This window comes from Lycium ferocissimum, unplaced genomic scaffold (assembly GCF_029784015.1).
Source record: "Lycium ferocissimum isolate CSIRO_LF1 unplaced genomic scaffold, AGI_CSIRO_Lferr_CH_V1 ctg4678, whole genome shotgun sequence".
Taxonomy (NCBI): domain Eukaryota; kingdom Viridiplantae; phylum Streptophyta; class Magnoliopsida; order Solanales; family Solanaceae; genus Lycium; species Lycium ferocissimum.
Window position 1 is genome coordinate 1 of NW_026725740.1, and position 18,270 is coordinate 18,270.

At 42.2% G+C, this 18,270-nt stretch overlaps 1 non-coding gene across 1 annotated transcript; it reads right to left on the minus strand.

The window, feature by feature from the left end:
* Nucleotides 1-16,021: 16,021 nt before the first annotated feature.
* Nucleotides 16,022-16,128, minus strand: LOC132044508 (small nucleolar RNA R71). The gene has a single exon (XR_009412201.1). It is a non-coding gene; the product is annotated as a small nucleolar RNA R71 (small nucleolar RNA).
* Nucleotides 16,129-18,270: the final 2,142 nt, after the last annotated feature.

The window sequence follows — 18,270 nt, forward strand, 5'->3', positions numbered from 1 at the left end:
ACTATATCGAGGTCCCTAAGTAGCGTGGAGGTGTCGTTGGAGCGATCAACCCATTATTTTTCATCTTTGGAAACCCTAGGCTATTGGGAAAGTTGAAGAGAAAAGGTAAGAATTGATTATGTTTTATGTGTTATAAAGGTTGTATGTTGTTGTAGTATGTTAAAATGGAGGAAAATCATGAAAAAAAGTATGTTCAAGTGAGTTGTGTGTGTGGTGTTTCAGCCGTGTAGTGTGTGTGTGTGTGTTGTGTTATGTTGAAACTATGAATTAATGCCTAGTTAGTTTATTATGATCATTGTAAGGTGAAGAACGATTGAGAATCATCCATATATGTATATGTGTAGTGTTGGTCGAAATGGGTCACATTATATGACAATGAACGAATTGATATCGCTTAATGTTTTAGTCGTCGTCGTTATGAATTCTATGTTGGAAATGAATGTTTAATGACTCAAATTGATGTTGTGATTGTTGCGGACTGATTTGGAGATTTTTGTACATTTAATGTAATTTGTATATTGGTGAGAATAGCATTGTTAGAATGTGAATCGGGATACAAATCATGATTTGAAACGAGGAATGGTGAAAAGTGAGGTTCCGGTTTGGGGGCTGAATTCGGCCAATTGGAGAAAAATTTGGATTGTTGGAAATGTTGTATGAATTGCTTAGAATGTCTTTAAATATTGTTGGTATGGGTTCGGTTAGTATGTGAATGTATAAGCGTCGATGTTGGCTTGAAGGTAAGTCGTCGAATTGAATTTATGAAAGTTGTTGAATGATGGAAAAGAGAGTTATTATTGTTGTATTGCCTTTCGGATTGGTTGTTAATGTTGCTAGGTTGGTTGTTGTTGTTGTTGTTGATTGATTTGGCCGAGTTAAATTCTCGGGTAGCCTATTTATTGGGAAATGCTGCCCAAATTTCTGTAGAATTAAGGGCGAATTTGAAATTTAATGCCCAAAAAGTCTTTAGCTAATGTTTGGCATTTTATGGCTTGTTTGTAGACATTGGGCAGCCCGAATCGTAGGTTGGATTTAGCTTGAGTTCGGATTATATTGGAGAGCGTTTGAGGTATGTAAAGCAACCTTTCTTTTTGGCATGCCTTAGTTAAAATAGGCTATGATACGAGCCTCGAGGAAACTCTATTCTCGCAATCCGAGCATGTTTATGAATCGCATTTGTTCCTTGGAATCCTTTTGTTAACATGACAAAACATTGATCCTTATGTTCTTGGAATTCATAATTTGTAAAGATTACATGAAAGCTGATTTTTGTTTTAAAGTTTATTCTTTAGTGATTCCAAAATTTCAAACGCTCATAACTTTCACAAAAGCTCGGATTGCTTTGAAATTTTCGTAGAGATTGTATGATATAGAATGAGTATGTTTTTCATAGGCGGGCCCAGCCGGTCTACACCCGTCCGTGGGTCCCGCGACGTTCCTTTATGTAATTTTGACAACTTTTGAAAGAATATGCTGTAATTATTATTCCGATTTCAAATATGACTATTTTACTTGTCTTTTGGATTATGACAATGATTTTATGCATATGATTCCTCACTACTCCGCTCGTGCCTTCTATTATATCTTTCGCCGGTCCCGGCCGGCTCGTTGTCGTGCGCATTATGATATACTCCGGTGTTATGCCGTGTTTATGGTTCACCGAGTTCCTCGCTCGAGGGCCGGTTCCACTTATATTTGGTGTGATGCCGTGTATGGCGATATGCCGTGTATGATATGTGACGGGATTCGAGATTTGAAACTTTCTGGTGTTATGCTGTGTTATGGCGCCATCGACAGGCGGGCGACCATATTTCCTGTGCCCTATGCATGATTTATATTTTGAAGTAACATTTTGATATTTTGGAAATGCATTTACTTTCCGTACCTCTATTTCGATTTGACTCGCATTTGTATACTACATTTTCTCGCTTTGCATACTCGCACATATTTCGTACCGACCCCTTTCTTCGGGGCCGCGTTTCATGCCCGCAGTACGTACGCACAGCTTGGTGATCCACCCGTTTAGGACACCCTCTTCTCGCTATTTGGAGTGCTCCTCTCATTCCGAGCTTATATTTTGGTATATATTTGTTCGTGCATTTATATATATTTGTTCGGGGGTACGGCGGGGCCCCGTCCCGTCATATGATTCTCGTCCGTCCGTTTAGAGGTCCGTGGACATGTTTGTGGGTTGTGCCTACTTCGTACGTGTGTTTGTATATGTTGTGTTTGGGCGATTCCATTCGCCGCGGCAGCCTTGTCGGCCCGCATATGTATATATGTTGTTTTGTTGGCCCTGTGTGGCCTTTGTTGGTATTTTCTGCGTGCAGGGTTATTTTGGATAGTCCGTAAAACAAAGGAAACTCTGCCGAAATTTTTTCTGGAAATTATATAAATTTGAAACACAGCCTTGTCGGCTTGTTATATACCCGGATGTGTTTGATATAATCCGAGACAGTATATATATTGATATATATATATATATAAGCCATCCGTGTGTGGCTCGTTTGATAGGTGCGTTTGGGTGCCCGCATCGGGCACTAGTCACGCCTACGGGTTGGGTCGTGACGTGGTGGTATCAGAGCAGTTTGTCCTCGGAGTGTCCACAGATCGTGTCTAGTAGAGTCTTGTTTATCGATGTGTTGTGCACCACATCTATAAACAGGAGGCTACAGGACATTTAGGATGTTGTCTTTTCTTCTGATCTTAGATCGTGCGATAGAGCTGTGTTATCAGGATGACTCTTTCTGACGAAATGTTCTCTTTTCAGCGATGCCTCCGAGGAAGGAAAACCGCCCGTAAGGGCAAGTCTATGCGGCAGGGGGAGAGACCCCCGACTACTAGGGCTCGTGCTCGATCCGAGCCGGAGATTGTGCCTCCGACGGCTAGTTCTCCACGCCGCCAAAGCATCGGAGGGATTTGGAGCAGCCCACCGCAAAGACCGGGGCGGCTCCACCGCCGCCCCCGCGGCACCGCGACCGTACCTCCGGCCCCCCCGCCCGGGCGGATGACGGGACCCTACGAGAGGCGTCAGCCGTGACCCGGTTAGTAACAAGGGCGTCCCCGGGCGTGAGCAGGGAGGATCGTGCGACAGCGCGATAGCCACAGGCCCGTGATTTTCTACTTTGTGGGCCACCGCAGTTCTTCGGTCAAAGCCCGCAGAGGACCCTCATGAGTTCATCCGACGTACGCCCAGTACCGCGATTGATTAGTGCTTCTGATACAAAGTCGGTTGAGATGGCGTCATACCGGTTGCACGATGTAGTACGAATTGGTATGAGTCGTGGATGCGTCCGAGGCGAGGGTGCCCCTCCAGACCGTACGGGGCGAGTTTACCGAGGCTTTTCTAGCCCATTTTCTCGCTCTCCGGAGGCGAGGCGAGCCGTGTAGACCGATTGCCGCTCGTTATACGGGCAGCCGCAGTACACTATTATGTTTGATTCATCGGCCGAGATATGCGCCCGCATATGTAGCTAGCATGACTGACCGGATGCACCGATATATAGTGGGGCCGACCGCATTTTGTTGACAGCGTTTACCATTATAGCCCATCGGTATGGATATCGCCCGTATACGTGCCCACGCCTGTGGCATGGAGGATAGACGACGAGGGGCGCCACCGATAGAGTTGATGACAGGGTCAACCCAAGAGGGCCGATCATCCGGGTATTCTCGGGGATTTTCGAGGCAGACAAGGCCTCATCGGTGACAGAAAGCGTATATCCTCCCCGCCCAAGACGGGCACACCCCCGCAATTTCCGGCAGAGATCCGATGGCGCAGTTATTCAAAGGTGCCGTAGCTCCAGTGTTTTCGTGCTCACGCCGGACGAGGTTCCAGCGAAGCCGATGAGACCTCCCGTACCTCCGTGTTCCTACCGTGGGAGACAAAGACCCGGGAGAGTGCTTTCGCGCCACGGCGCGTGCTTTACTTGCGGCCGTCGTGGCCATCGATGAGAGACCGTCCGTCCGGGTGGTACAGGCAAGCTCACCCCCGCCCACCGGGTCGCCGGTGGTTCATCTTCATCCTCGGTAGCTGCGCGCCCCCGCGGGGCGAGGTACACCAAGCATCGCCGGCCGAGGCAGGGGTCGTGGTGGAGTTCCTCGGTTCTAGCGGTCCTTCGAACCGCATTTATGCATTAGCCACCGACAGACCGGAGGCGTCGCGCAATGTCGTCGCTGTGTATATTACATCGGTTTTCTCTCGAGATGTGTATGCACCGATTGATCCCGGTTCTACATTATCATATATTTCTCCCCTTGTTGCTAATAAAATTGGGATAGAATCCGAGTCGATAGAGCCTTTTGAGGTAGCTACACCAAATAGGGGATTCTCGTTATAGCCGCCGATTTATAGAGATTGTTCAAAGATTATCCGTGGCCGCCGTACTAAGGCCGATTTGGTAGAGTTAGATATGACCGAGTTCGATGTGATTATGGGTATGGATTGGCTAGCTTCTTGTTATGCTAATGTTGATTGTCAAAAAGATAGTCCGTTTCCGCTCTGGGGAACCAACTTATAGAATGGGCGGTGTAATACAAAGATCGCCGAGGGGTAAGTTTATTTCATACCTCAAGGCAAGAAAAATGATCGAAAGGGGTATATTTATCATCCGGTCCGTGTTCATGATTTAGAGGCAGAGGCACCGATTCTTCGCCCCCCCAAGGTTAATGAATTTGTAGATGTATTCCCGCATGAGCTTCTGTGTCTTCCTCCCGAGCGGGAGAGAGTTTGCTATTGATTTGTTGCCGTATACTCACCCCATCTCTATTCCTCCGTACGTAATGGCACCCGCAGAATTGAAAGAATTGAAAGAGCACAAACCGAGAGATTTATTAGAGAAGGGTTTTATTAGGCCCCAAGACATCACCCCGGGGAGCGCCGTATTATTTGTGAGAAAGAAAGACGGATCTCGCGGATGTGCATTGATTACCGGCACCGAATAAGGTAACCATCAAGAATAAATATCCCCTCCCCAGATTGATGATTTGTTTGATCGCCATGTGGTGCCAGTGTGTTTCTCGAAGATAGACCCGCGGTCGCTATCATCGTGCACGGGTACGAGAGGTCGATATTCCCAAGACAAAGATTCAGACCCGATATGGGCACTATGAATTCGTAGTGATGTCTTTTGGGCCGACAAATGCCCCAAGCATTTTTATGGGACCCGATGAATCGGTATTCGACCGTTCTTGGATATGTTTGTGATCGTATTTATCGATGATATTCTCGTTTATTCTCGGTCGCGCAGCATGCGCACCATTTGAGGACGGTACTTGGCACACTTCGCACCGAAATTATATGCTAAATTTTCTAAATGTGAATTCGGTTATCTTCGGGCATTTCGGGACATATTATTGGGCCGATGGCGTCCGGTGGATACCCGTAAGATTGAGGCCGTAAAGAATTGGCCTAGACCTACGACGCCGACCGAGGTGCGTAGCTTTCGGGATTGGCCGGTTATTACAGGAGATTCGTAGAGAAATTTGCTTCGATTTCGCCGCCTTTGACAAGGCCGACTCGTAAGGGAGCAAAGTTCCGCGGTCCGATGCTTGCGAGCGTAGCTTCCGCTGTCGAAAGAGAAGTTGACTACGCCCGGTCCCGACTCTTCCCGAGGGTCCGTATGGGTATGTGATTTATCGTGATGCCTCTCGGTATTGGTTTGGGGTGTGTGTTGACGCAAAGACGGCAGGGTGATAGCTTATGCTTCTCGGCAGCAGCTCGTAAAACATGAAAAGAATTATCCTACTCACGATTTGGAGCTCGGCCGCGGTTATTCATGCTTTGAAGATGTGGAGACATTATTTATATTGGGTTCACGTTGATATTTATACAGATCATAAGAGCCTCCAAGACATCTTTAAGGAGCCGAACTTGCGACAGAGGAGGTGGTTAGAGTTGTTAAAAGATTATGATGTTGATATTCTCTACCATCCGGGAAAGCTAATGTTGTGGCGATGCACTTAGTCGCAAGTCTATGGGTAGCCTAGCGTACGTGCCATCGAGAGGAAAGAAATGGTTCGCGATATTCATCGCCTGGCTAGTCTTGGAGTTCGCTTTGGCGATTCTCGGAGATGTTGGGGTTTCGTTCGAGGTATTGCCGAGTCCTCTATTACGAAGATATTAAGCGGCATCGTACGAGGATCCTATTCTCGGCACAAGACAGCAGATGCAGCCCCGGCACAGGAGAAGACTCCGTTTGAGATTTCACCTGATGGAGTGTTATTTCACAGGGGCAGATTATGTGTACCTGACGTGGCAGGGTTGCGGCGACAGGTTATGGGCGAGGCACATTATGCCCGATATTCTGTTCACCCAGGGTCGACGAAGATGTACCATGATCTCAGATGCTTATATTGGTGGGATGGTATGAAAAGAGATATAGCAGAAGTTCGTCGCTCGTTGTCCGAATTGCCACAGGTTAAGATTGAGCACCGTAAGCCCGGTGGGCTATTGCAGAGACGGAGATACCGACGTGGAAGTGGGAGATCATTAATATGGATTTTATTACAGGTTTACCTCGCACTCCACGGAGGTATGATTCCATTTGGGTTATTGTTGATCGGCTGACAAAATCAGCCCATTTTCTTCCGGTCCGGACTACCTACTCACCGAGGATTATGCCATGCTTTATATTAAGGAGATTGTGCGACTTCATGGAGTTCCTATATCTATTATCTCCGACAGAGGTGCCCAGCTTCACGCCTAATTTCGGAGATCCTTTCAGGAGGATTGGGGACGCAGTGAGTCTCAAGCACAAAGATTCCATCCCCGTCCGACGGACAAAGCCGAGCGCACTATTCGTACATTGGAAGATATGTTGCGGGCCGTGTTATTGATTTCGCAGGTAGCCGGGATGATCATTTGCCGCTTGTTGAATTTGCTTATAATAACAAATACCACTCCAAAGATTCGATGGCACCGTATGAGGCATTGTATGGCGAAAGTGTAGGTCACCGATCGGTTGGTTTGATGTTGGGGAGACCGAGTTGATTGGCCCGTATGTGGTCCAAAGAGCCGGGATAAGGTGAAACTTATTCGAGAGAGATTATTGGCAGCCCGCAGTCGACAAAATCATATGCGATAATCGCCGTCGACCTTTGGAGTTTCAGATTGGCGATTGGGTTTTCCTGAAAGTGTCACCTATGAAAGGTGTTATGAGATTCGGCAAGAAAGGGAAGCTCAGTCCGAGATATATTGGGCCTTATCGATTGTTCGTAAAATAGGCAAGGTTGCCTATGAGTTAGATCTGCCACCGATTTGGGAGCGGTACACCCGTATTTCATGTTTCTATGCTTCGTAAATGTATTGGTGACCCTTCCGCAGTATTTCCCGTAGATGATATTCCAGTCACAGAGGAGCTATCTTATGAGGAGCACCTATAGCCATATTGGATCGTCAGATAAGAAAGTTGCGGAACAAAGATATGGATTCTGTTAAAGTGCTATGGCGGAATAATAACCGAGAGGAAGTGACCTGGGAAGCTGAGGAGCAGATGAAGAAGAAGTATCCTCATTTATTTTCAGAGCCTACAGGTAATCCAATCCTCTATTTGACTATGTTGTTTGATAAATGAATTATTGATCAATGTATTGTTGTGATAGTTGAAAAAAGCAAACTCCCCCAATTTTGTTTATATGACCCGTAAGGTTAATCTAACATTCGAGGACGAATGTTCTAAAGGGGGGGGAGGATGTTAGAACCCGTATTTTTGTACATTGGAACAATCCGGATTAATTATGATAAGTTAAGGACAAAACTATTCCGGGATACAAAGTCGGGATTTTTGACCTTCGATTTTATTTTGAGACATAAGTTGTTCATGAATTTGTTGGTATGGAATAATTAGGAGAATTTGGGACCAAAAGTGATAAAATTGGAAGTTGAAAATCATCCATTTTTCCATGTTGTGGCCGTGTGATGGTGGAGTGGGCCCACACAATTTTTGTGTCATCTTTTAATTGGAACAACACATTAATGTGGGCCAAGGGAAATTGTACAAGTCTTCATAAATGGTAAAAGATGACCACTAGTCTTCATTCATTTTAACACTTAGAAAAAAAAAGGAAGTGAAGAACACCACACAAAGAGGCTCTCGGCCAAGAGCTCAAGAAAATCAACCCCATTTCTAGCTCTTCCAAAATTATTTTGATGATGCAAACCCACTATATCGAGGTCCCTAAGTAGCGTGGAGGTGTCGTTGGAGCGATCAACCCATTATTTTTCATCTTTGGAAACCCTAGGCTATTGGGAATTGAAGAGAAAAGGTAAGAATTGATTATGTTTTGTATGTTATAAAGGTTGTATGTTGTTGTAGTATGTTAAAATGGAGGAAAATCATGAAATATGGAATGTTGGAAGTGAGTTGTGTGTGTGGTGTTTGAGCCGTGTAGTGTGTGTGTGTGTGTGTGTTGTGTTGAAACTATGAATTAATGCCTAGTTAGTTTATTATGATCATTGTAAGGTGAAGAACGATTGAGAATCATCCATATATGTATATGTGTAGTGTTGGTCGAAATGGGTCACATTATATGACAATGAACGAATTAATATCGCTTAATGTTTTAGTCGTCGTCGTTATGAATTCTATGTTGGAAATGAATGTTTATTGACTCAAATTGATATTGTGATTGTTGCGGACTGAATTGGAGATTATTGTACATTTAATGTAAATTATATATTGATGAGAATAGCATTGTTAGAATGTGAATTGTGGATACAAATCATGATTTGAAAATGAGGAATGGGTTGAAGTGAGGTTCTCGGTTTTGGGGCTGAATTCGGCTGCTTTGGGGAAAATTTTAGATTGTGGGAAATGTTGTATGAATTGCTTAGAATGTCTTTAAATATTGTTGGTATGGGTTCGGTTAGTATGTGAATGTATAAGCGTCGATTTTGGCTTGAAGGTAAGTCGTCGAATTGAATTTATGAAAGTTGTTGAATGATGGAAAAGAGAGCTATTATTGTTGTATTGCCTTTCGGATTAATTATTAATGTTGCTAGGTTGGTTGTTGTTGTTGTTGCTGATTGATATGGCCGAGTTAAATTCTCGGGTGGCCTATTTACAGGGGAAATGCTGCCCAAATTTCTGTAGAATTAAGGGCAAATTTGGAATTAAATGCCCAAAAAGTCTTTAGCTAATGTTTGGCATTTTATGGCTTGTTTATAGATCGTGGGCAGCCCGAATCGTAGGTTGGATTTAGCTTGAGTTTGGATCATATTGGAGAGCGTTTGAGGTATGTAAAGTAACCTTTCTTTTTGGCATGCCTTAGTTAAAGTAGGCTATGATACGAGCCTCGAGGAAACTCTATTCTCGCAATCCGAGCATGTTTATGAATCGCATTTGTTCCTTGGCATTCTTATGTTGATATGACAAAACATTGATCCTTATGTTCTTGGAATTCATAATTTGTAAAGATTACATGAAAGCTGATTTTTGTTTTAAAGTTTATTCTTTAGCGATTCCAAAATTTCAAACGCTCATAACTTTCACGTAAAAGCTCGGATTGCTTTGAAATTTTCGTAGAAGATTGTATGATATAGAATGAGTATGTTTTTCATAGGCGGGCCCAGCTTCGGTCTACACCCGTCCGTGGGTCCCGCGACGTTCCTTTATGTAATTTCGATAACTTTTGAAAGAAAAATGTTGTAATTATTATTCCGATTTCAAATATGACTATTTTACTTATCTTTTGGATTATGACAATGATTTTATGCATATGATTCCTCACGACTCCGCTCGTGCATTCTATGTTATATCTTTCGCCGAGTCCCGGCCGGTTCTCGTTGTCGCGCGCATTATGATATACTCCGGTGTTATGCCGTGTTTATGGTTCACCGAGCTCCTCGCTCGAGGGCCGGTTCCACTTATATTTGGTGTGATGCCGTGTATGGCGATATGCCGTGTATGATATGTGACGGAGATTCGGAGATTTGAAACTTTCTCGGTGTTATGCCGTGTTATGGCGCCATCGACAAAGCGGGCGACCATATTTCCCGTGCCCTATGCATGATTTATATTTTGAAGTAACATTTTGATATTTTGGAAATGCATTTACTTTCCGTACCTCTATTTCGATTACGACTCGATTTGTATACTACATTTTCTCGCTTTGCATACTCGCACATATTTCGTACCGACCCCTTTCTTCTGGGGTCGCGTTTCATGCCCGCAGTACGTACGCACGCTTGGTGATCCACCCGTTTAGGACACCCTCTTCTCGCTATTTGGAGTGCTCCTCTCATTCCGGAGCTTATAGTTTGGTATATATTCGTTCGTTGCTTTGTATATATTTGTTCGTGGGTACGGCGGGGCCCTGTCCCGTCATCTGATTCTGTCTGTCTATTTAGAGGTCCGTGGACATGTTTGTGGGTTGTGCCTACTTCGTACAATTGTGTTTGTATATGTTGTGTTTGGGCGATTCCATTCGCCGTGGCGTGCCTTGTCGGCCCGCATATGTATATATGTTGTTTTGTTGGCCCCGTGTGGCCTTTGTTGGTATTTTCTGTTTGATATAATCGCGCGTGTTATATATATATATATAGTCCGTAAAACAAAGGAAACTCGCCGAAATTTTTCGAAATTATATAAATTTGAAACACAAAGTTTGTCGGCGACTTCGTTATATACCCGGATGTGTTTGATATAATCCGATGACTCCTCTTGTTTTGCTTGTCTTATTCGTACTTTGATATTTCATATATATGTTGGGTTATTTTATTGTTCTTTGAATTTTGATTAAGGAAAGGATTCACCTACCAGGTGGGAAAAGGGTAGGTGCCCGCACATTCCCGATTTGGGACGTGACAATGATCTAAAGTGAAATGGAACATAAATAGACGTCATTCCAAAATGACTCTACTCTTAGTAGTTAGGGATGTCCATGTTGTTCATTCCTTTGTGATGTTGTTTCTAGCATGTTATATATCCGATTCTAAGTCCTATTGAGGCACATAATGATGATGTTAATGCCCATAATGTAATCGGAGGGTTAACGACTACAAGTCACTCCAAAAGATATTCTAATTTTCCATAAGAGTCTTCATGCATTATATATATATATATATATGTGTGTGTGTGTGTGTGTGTGTGTACTATGATCAAAGGCATTAGATACGCATACATGATATCTATATGGTTTATGGGAAAGTAAATGGCATTATATACACACCACTACCTGATTAGTAGATTATATGATTCATGATCATGCCCATACTATACCATATGATGCTCAATGAGGCCAATGGTGTTATTTACACATATATATGTACAATGACGTTATATACGCATATATGTATAAGTATGTAAGTGTAAGTATTCATGTTCATGGCCCACAGAGGCAGTTCAAAGGTACAGATTGATTCTTATATCCCTCTCCTTAAAGATGTCTTATTGTTATATTTTATTTCTACCTTACATATTCAGCACGCTATTCGTACTAACATCCCTTTTCTTGGGAATGCTGTCTTTCATGCCACGCAAGTGTAGGTAGAAGGATTGAGAACCTCTCATAATAGGCTATCCTTTGATATCAACTTGGATTGGTGAGCTCCACTTTCATCTGTAGCCTTACCGAGTCAGGGTACATATGTATATGTCATTTTGTATGTTGGGTATGTCGGGGGCCCTGTCCCGACCTATGTACGAGTATGATATTCCATGTTAGAGGCTTTGCAGATAGTGTCCTATGTATAGTATGCATATGATGTCGTTGGTCTATCATGGCAGACTTGTGGCCCGTAATATATATATATATATATATATATATATATATATATATTCCTTTTTGGGTTGTTTATCATGTCTAGAGTTATGTTTCTTAAAGAATGAATGTTAATACGACGTTATCGGCTTAGTGGAGTCTAATGATTGAAAGAGATGAAGTGAATGTTGGCAATCAGTTATGTAGGGAACCGGGTGCCAGTCGTGGCCCTCCGGTTTGGGTCGTGACAAGTTGAGACCTTACTTGATTTTATTTAAAGCATCGTGAGTGTTTAAAATGAACTAATAAAGAGGGAGTAATGGATAACTAAAGGGGTCCCAATACTTGTGAAGTGGCAAGCATTTGTTTAGGGTGCCGGTGCAATGTTAAGGGTATTTGCGTATATTTCCATTGTATAGTTCGGTCTGAAAGACTTGCTTTGAGAATTAGCTGTTATTTGTGATTGTTATTAGGATATGAGGTCCTTTGTAAATTTCTTCTATGCTTATTACCTGTCTTGTTTGTGATTATGTGCCCTCTTCATTCAGAAATACTCGTTTAAAAGTTGAAAATAGCTAAAGATTGAGTCTTTATTGCTTAGCTTGATTTCTTATTATGTGCATGTCATATTCATGCTTTATATGGTATCCCATGCATATTTGAAGTTACATATGTAAGGTCCTATGGGAAATGGTTCCGGACCGACTGATGCTGATGATATGAGTTGTTTTGGCTAGGGACAGGTAATGCGAGCCTATGGGTTAAGTATTATGATTTGAAGCCTAAAGTGGCTAGGAACCCGAAGGGAAATGATTCTGGGTGGTGTATGGACCTCATGAGTCCCACATGGGTCACAATTTATAAAATTTGAACGTGTGTATTGTAGACTTTGATCCCGATTCGAAAGTACTTTAGGTCCTTAGAGAGTTAGCCTTATTTCAAAACCAGCAGGCTCTAGTTGAATGACCGGTGAAAATGGTAGCCAATGGTTAACCATCGACAATGTGTGAAGTTACAGGGCCTCGTGTGGGTAATGTCACATCTAGCATTGTCAAGCCCATTATTGAGGGGAACTTTGAGCTAAAGCACCTTACTATTCAACTCCTTCAATCTAGTGGTAAATTTGCAGGGCTGTAGCATGAGAATCCTCAGCGACATATTCAAACCTTCTTGGAGATTGCTGACAGTTATGTTACCTGAAGTGTCCATGCATAGTATGTGCGATTGATGTTTGTCACACCCTAATTTCCGATAGGGCATGATGGGCACCCGACCCTTACTTAGGGCCGAGCGAACCCGCTGATTCTCGTGATACTCATAATCATACTGGGCCCTTAAATCATGACATGAATGCATAATGCAAGCTTCTCAGAAAAACATACTTTTCGTTCTTCTCAAATCAAGAAAAATCTGTATACATATGAAACTTGTAACACAATGCATAACAATACATCGGCTTACAGAGCCGCTTACAACACTGACATATACTATACGTGACTCTGTCTGCAAAGTCTCTAACATAGAACATGATGCCACAACATAATTACTCCGACTCGGAACCGAGGAAATGGAGCTCGCCAATCCATCAATATCTTTTGCTAATGTCCTCTACTCATCCGTAGGTACTTACGTGGCATAAAAATCATCAAGAAAGGGGGTCATCAATATGTATATATGTAAAGCATGAAATACGAAAAAATCGAATCGTACTAAAATCAGGAGTATAGAAAATCATAAAGCTTGCCTTCGAAACATAAATCATGCATGCCAATATCATGCAGTACATACGCATATACATAACGTGTCCCGGCCCTCTAGTGAGGGACTCGGTAGAGAAAATCATCATATCATGTATATATAACGTGCCCCGGCCCTCTAGTGAGGGACGCGGTGAATAACATGCCTCGGCCCTCTAGTGAGGGACGCGGTAAGTAAAATCATCATATCATGTACATATAACGTGCCCCGGCCCTCTAGTGAGGGACGCGGTGAATGAAGTCATCATATGCCATCCTGGCCGCCTCCCCCATATCATCATATCATCATCATATCATATAACGTGCCCCGGCCTCTAATGAGGGACGCGGTGAATATCATCATATACATATAACATGCCCCGGCCCTCTAGCGAGGGACGCGGTGAATAATGCAGTAGAGTCGTGCACGAATACATGCCCTGGCCCGGGACACAGTGAAAGGAGTAATAACAGCTCGCACGAGCAGAGTAGTGAGAAACCACATGCATACAAATCATCAAATCCAGACTCAATAGATAAGTAGACAAATCAACGCTCGAGTATCGAATAGTAGTCACACTTAGGACTCTTGAATTCTCATTACGAAACATGTCACATAACATCTCAGAGATCATAAACATATATCGAGCCAATCCGAGCCCGCCTATGAAAGTTACGGGCATTTTTCATTATAGAACACTTTTCCGAACATATCATAGCAATCCGAGACCATATATGAAAGTTAGGGACATTATACATTACAGAATCTTCTACGAACGTATCGAAGCAATCCGAGCCCTTTTACGAAAGTTAGAGACATTATTCAACACAAAACTCTTTAGGAACAAAACTTTTTATGCAACCTTTGAAATCCAATCATACAAAAGACATAAAGACCATAGCTCAATTATATTAAGAATGCGAAAGTCAAGAAGTGAATAAGAATCGTAGACACGCTCGGATCGTAAGAATAGAGTTACCCCGAGGCTCGTGTCATAGCTTACTTACCACTAAGACATGCCAAAAGAAAGAAAGAGTAAGCTTTACATACCTCGTCCGCTTTCTAAGCTATTCCGAACTTAAGTCTCGGCTTCTCAAAATCTACAATATCGTCGTTAGACACCAAGTATTAGTCATAAGCACTTAGTAATCCAATTCCAAGCTAGCGCTTTATCTATAGAAATTTGGGCAGCATTTCCCCTGTAAATTCAACAACCCCGAGAATTCAACAACAACACCAACAACTATATTAACAAAATCAACAATCAATTTCAAACGCATTCTAACATTAATAACTCCTTTCTACATAATTCGACGACATTCAATTACATTCAATTCAACTACATACTTTCAAGCTAACATCAACGCTCACAAGTTCAAGTACTAATCCGAGATCATTCAAACAAGATTCAAGAACATTTCAAACAATCCGCACAATGATCAAAACAACCCAACCAACATACAAAGCCACCCGAAACCTTCCAACTTCCATAGGAACCACAACAACACATTTCTTTCTTCAAAATTCACAAACTACACCAACAAACCACACTTTAACAACATCATTCTCATAAATTCAAGAACTATATTAAAATCACATTATCTTCCAAATCAGCCCACACGATTATAACTTCAACTTGGATCATTAAAACTTCATTTTACATCATAGAATCCACAACAACAACAACCAAAATACATAGTAAAATTAGTCCATTCCTTCTACACCAAAACAGCCCACTCACGGCTACAACACCAACATGCAAGACTTCATGAATTTCATTCATTTCCATACACTACAACATGTACAAACCATCCATAACTCATGAAAGAGGTGATTGAATCTTACCTTTTCCACTTAACTCCTCCCTTGGCTAGAGTTTGTGCTTTGCTAAAACGAATGCTTTGCTTGCTCCACCAACTACTCCATGTTAATAAGGACCTTCCAATTGGTTGAAAAGCTAGAAAAAATAATTTTTCTTGATCAATTCCTAGAGCACCCATTCGGCCAGCCATGGCCGAATGTCCTCTCCTCTTTTTTCTTTTTCTTGAGCTTTCTAGAGTTTGTGAAGATGATTAATATGTCTTGCTTGTCACACTTGCCCACATATATAATTCATCCATGTGTGCCATGGCCCACACATGGCTTGGATCAATTAAAATTGGCCAAGCCATAGGTGGGAACCACCTCATGCCACACGGCCACATGGTGGCTTTTCTTGAAATTTTATTTCAACTTCTAGCCCCAAATTTTCATGAAATATTTAACTTTCCATAATTCACTTTTAACCCCAAATTTTCCTTATTATTCCATACCAATAAAATCATAAGCACTCATGCCTTAAAACAATATCAGAGGTTAAAAGTCTCTACCTCGTATCCCGGAATGGTCTTGTCCTTAACTTATCATGGTTAGCTCGGATTATCCCGATGTATAAAATACGAGATATAACAATGTTATTTCCCTTCTCTCTGATGAGGAATGCAAAGAATTGGTTACTGGCGGAGCTTGCCAAACTCTATTACCTCATGGGATGATTTGGTGATAAAATTCCTGACAAGGTTCTTTCCACCAAAGAAAGACAACGAGACTCAGGAGAGAAATCATATCATTCAGGCAGAAAGATAGTGAGAATCTATATCAAGCATGGGAAAGGTTCAAGGGTCTTCTCAGAGATTGTCCTAACCACTATCAATCGGATGAAAGTCTAGCTCATACATTTATTAAGAGCCTGTATAATCAACACAAGATAGCACTAGACATAGCTGCAGGAGGGAAAGCTCTTGATATGAACAAGGATGAACTTTTCAAACTACTAAACAGGTACACTCAGAGCAATCCCGATTGGCATGGTGACACAAGTGGAAGTGTAGCAAAGAAAACTGTTGGAGTTATTAAAGTTGATAATTATACGGCACTATCAGCACATATTGAGGCTATGCTTAATGAATTTAAGAGGTTTACGACTGGGCAAGCTCAACCATAGGTGCAAGCAGTGCAACAACTAATATCTTTTGTGATGTCTGCGGAGACGGTCACTCCAATGATGTATGACCTGTAAATCTAACATCTATATACTTTGTGGGAAACTTAGGAAGGAGGCAAGGTAATAATAACCAGTACGAAAATACGTACAACCCCAAATGGAGGAATCATCCAAACTTCAATTGGGGAGGTAACTAGGGCAAGCAGAAACAGAACTATCAGTCAGCCCAAGGAAATTAGGCTCCCGCTCCTGCACATGAACTTGTGAGTATGATGGAGGAAATGATGAACAAAATGATGGGGGATATCTAGAAGATAATGGCCAACTAGCAGAATTTTGAACAGGAGATAACAGCCAAAAATCGGATGCGTGACATGAATATACGTAATATGGAGAAGCATGTAGTCAGATAGCTGGTCCTCAGAACACCAGACCACAGGGGGGACTTCCAAGTGACACTGATCCAAATCTGAAACTATGTGTTGTTGTGTCTCTCAGAAATGGGAGGCAACAAGAAGAATTAGCATTGAAGAAAGTGACTCCTGTAGAAGTAGAGAAAGAGATAGTTGTAGAAGATGAGGTGATTGAGATAGAATGGGTGGCGAAGACACCGTTGGTAAAGCAGGCACAGCCAGTGGTTGCCAAACTACCGCCTCCATTCCCTAGAGGTTGGCAAAGCAGAAGGAAGAGGCTACATATAATATGTTTCTTGATTTACTAAAACATGTACATGTGAATGTCCCCTTAGTGGACAAGCTACAAGGGATTCCGAAATATGCTATGTATATCAAGGACATCATGGCAAACAAGAGCTGTTTCACAGAGTATGCCACAGTTGCACTTACTGAGGAGTGAACATCTCGTATTCAAAATAAATTGCCTACAAAGTTGAAGGATCCGGGTAGTTTCACTATCGAAATCACTATTGGAAAGCAATTCATTGCTCATGCATTATGTGATCATGGTGCTAGTATCAACCTGATGTCGTTGTCTATGTTCAGGAAATTTGTCAGGCCCCAAAACTCACCCTGGGTGCAACAGGAATCCGATGCTATAAACAACACCGAAGCACCTTATAAAATCAATAAACATCTATTCTCTTTCAGTAGTGTTTTAGTATTTATTTAAAGCAGCCATTAACGGCTAACTTAAAGCATACTGTTGCACCTCATACTTTTGTATGTAGATTTTGTCGTGTGTTAGTCATCATAGCATTGGAAAAGCGGGACAACCTTTGAGGTCATATGGGATTAGATATGTCTATCTTCAGTAAATAAGATTTTAAGACCATGTTTAGTAGGTATTGGAAGGTTCTGGATAGGATTTTTGGTCTAACTTTGGAGGGATATATTTTCTAGCATATGAGGAGTTATGGAATGCGTACCTATGTAAATTCAAGTTCAGAGAGTTTTCTTTCCAATGCAACTGACATATCACAAATCCGAGAAGTACGGTGCAATATACGGCCCGTACAAAATTATATTATTTTAAGTGCGGGCCGTAAATCCAATGCGGTGGCAACCTATTCTTCTTATATGTTTCGTATCTCTTCCCTTTTATATATTTGTATCATCTCCCCAGATCCTAGACACCTCTAAAAACTCTCCCAAATTTATTCAACCATTTCCCCAGTGACATCAAAGGTTTAAAGTGAGAATCAAGTGCCAATATACTTCCGGATTGTTATTGAAGTGTAGTTCTTCCTCTTGTAGTAGATTTCAGGAATACTTCAAGGTGAATTAATCTTGGAATTGGTATGTTCTTGAGTTCTTGAGGTGAGATTCCACCTTATGTCATGTTTATGAGTTTGTTTGATGATTATACAAAGTATTAAAGGAAGAGAGTTGGAG